Below are 3,009 nucleotides of genomic sequence, written 5' to 3' on the forward strand. Positions count from 1 at the left end.
AAAAAAAAAAAAAAAAAAAAAAAAAAAAAAAAAAAAAAAAAAAAAAAAAAAAAAGCATATTATCAAAAATTTATAGACAGCCCCTTACCCCAGCATTTCCCAACCTCTTCTCAGGCTTTATTTGTGTACCTGATATACTATATATTTTGCTTATTTATTTTGGCTTATAGTCTAAATATATAAATATAGAATATCAGCTTTAGAAAGGCAGGGATGTGGCCAGGCGTGGTGGCTCATGCCTGTAATCCCAGCACTTTGGGAGGCCGAGTTGGGCGATCACCAGGTCAGGAGATGGAGATCAACATGGTGAAACCGCGTCTCTACTAAAAACACAAAAATTAGCTGGGCATGATGGTACGCACCTGTAGTCCCAGCTACTCAAGACCATCCTGGCCAACATGGTTAAACCCCGTCTCTTCTAAAAATAGAAAAATTAGTTGGGCGTAGTGGCACACGCCTGTAATCCCAGCTACTCGGGATAGGCTGAGGCAGGAGAATGGCTTGAACCTGGGAGGCGGAGGTTGCAGTGAGCCAAGATCATGCCACTGCACTCCAGCCTGGCCACAGAGCGAGACTTTTTCTCAAAAAAAAAAAAAAAACTTGCTGAAGTCACTTACTAGTTCTGATTCCCATTTTGTAGCGTCTTTAACATCTTTAGCATCTTGCTCAAACCCGTATGCCTTTTTTTTTTCTGTTTCTTTCCTTATTTTATTGACTAGGGCCTTCATTACAATATTGAATAGAAGTGGTGAGAGTGGACATCCTTACTTTGTTCTGCATCTTAGAGGTAAAGTGTTCATTCTTTCACTGTCAAATATAATATTAGCTGTAGGCATTCTTTTAGATTTTCCTGTACTACGTTGTAGAAGTATTCTTCTAATGCTACTGTCCTGAAAGTTTCCACCATAAATGGCTTCATATTTTGTCAAGTGCAAAATCTGTACACAAAACTGTCAACATTATTGAGTGAAATTAAACGAGACACAAATAAATGGCTGGAAAACTCAATAGTGTTGAGATTGCAGTTGTCTTTAAACTGATGTATAGATTCAAAGTATCCCAATCAAAATCCAAGCAGTTTTTTTTTTCCCTAAAATTGACAAGCTGATTCTAAGAACATTTAAAAATGTAGGGAAACCTGTGGACAGTCTCCCCGAGAAAATATACATCACACATATAAAATTTTGCATGAAAACATCAGGGGTTTTATGAACCTTTGGAAGCCTAGCCATTAGTCTCAGGTTAAGACTCTGATTCAGACTGGGCCTCGTGGCTCACCCCTGTAATCTCAGCACTTTGAGAGGCCACGGCGGGCAGATCACTTGAGGTCAGGCGTTCAAGATCAGCCTGGCCAATGTGGTGAAACTCCGTCTCTAATAAAAATACAAAAATTAGCTGGGCATGGTGGTGAGCACCTGTAATCCCAATTACTTGGGAGGCTGAGGCAGGAGAATCACTTGAACCCTGGACGCAGAGGTTGCAGTGAGCTGAGATCGCACCACTGCACTCCAGCCTAGGCGACAGCGAGACTCTGTCTCAAGAAAAAAACAAAACAAAACAAAAAAACAAAAAACTCTGATTATTTCATTCTTGTCCCAATAATTATGAAAGATATTTTATTATATAATACATTCCCTGGCCAGGCACGGGGGCTTCACGGGGGCTTATGCCTGTGATCTCAACAGTATGGGAGGCTGAGGCAGGGGGATTGCTTGAAGTCAGGAGTTCAATACCAGCATGAGGCAACAAAGTGAGACCATAGTCTTTTCCAAATAAAAATTTGAAAATGAAATAAATTAGCAGGAGGTGATGGCATATGCCTGTAGTCCCAGTTACTTGGGAGGCAGAGGTAGGAGTCCCAGCTCAAAGCTGCAGTGAGCTATGATTGTGCCACTGAACTCCAGCCTGGGTGACAGAGCTCGCGTCCCTGTTTCTAAAATAAATAAATAAACAAACAAAATAAATTCCCTTACATATACAGATTTCCCAAAATTGTTCCTTTTATCTTTGTGTTCATTCCTGAAGCTTTATAATGAAGTGTTGATAGACAAATTACTCTTCCGTGTTTTGTCTTTTGGTTTTTCTTATCCTTTCATAAAAAGTTAGTAAGAATTTGCCATACTCCCCAGTAATACTTTTGAGATTTATTTATTGAAATTACATCAAACCTATAGATTTATAAATACATTTACACAAAATGAGGATCCTCTTACAAGAACATGTAATATCTTTGCAAGTATTCAAATCGTCTTTTATGTCCTTCAGTAATTTTCTTCACTTAGGTTTTAAATACTGGTTTTTTTCTGAATACTGAACGCAGTGGTTGATATTATAAATGGAATTTTAAACTTATATTTCCCAATAAATTATTGTTCTGATAAAAAGGAAAACTTGATTTTTAAATATTTTCTTAAGCCTGATAATGGCTTGTTAATTTTTTTTTTTTCTGAGACAAGTTTCACTCTTGTTGCCCAGGCTGGAGTGCAACGGCACAATCTCAGCTCACTGCAACCTCCCCTCCCTCGTTCAAATGATTCTCCTGCCTCAGCCTCCCAAGTAGCTGGGCTTACAGGTGCCTGCCACCATGCCTGACTAATTTTTGTATTTCTTTTTAGTAGAAACAGTGTTTTACCATGTTGGCCAGGCTGGTCTTGAACTCCTGACCTCAGGTAAGCAGCCCACCTTGGCCTCCCAAAGTGCTGGGATTACAGGCATGAGCCACCCTGCCAGGCCGCTTGTTAATTTTAAATAGGTTTTTATTTGCTCCTTTTGACTTCATATGTAAAAATAATGATTTGGTCTCTTCCTTTTCAATATTGATTACTTATTTTTTTCTCTATTTTTGGCCACCTAGACCAACCAGCAAACTACCGAATAATAACCAAGCTAAGAAACATTCTTTCAGGAGGCTGAGGCAGGAGAATTGCCTGAACCCAGGAGGCGGAGGTTGCGGTGAGCTGAGATCGCGCCATTGCACTCCAGCCTGGGTAACAAGAGCGAAACTCCGTC

Source organism: Cebus imitator, unplaced genomic scaffold (assembly GCF_001604975.1).
Source record: "Cebus imitator isolate Cc_AM_T3 unplaced genomic scaffold, Cebus_imitator-1.0 Scaffold264, whole genome shotgun sequence".
Lineage (NCBI taxonomy): Eukaryota > Metazoa > Chordata > Mammalia > Primates > Cebidae > Cebus > Cebus imitator.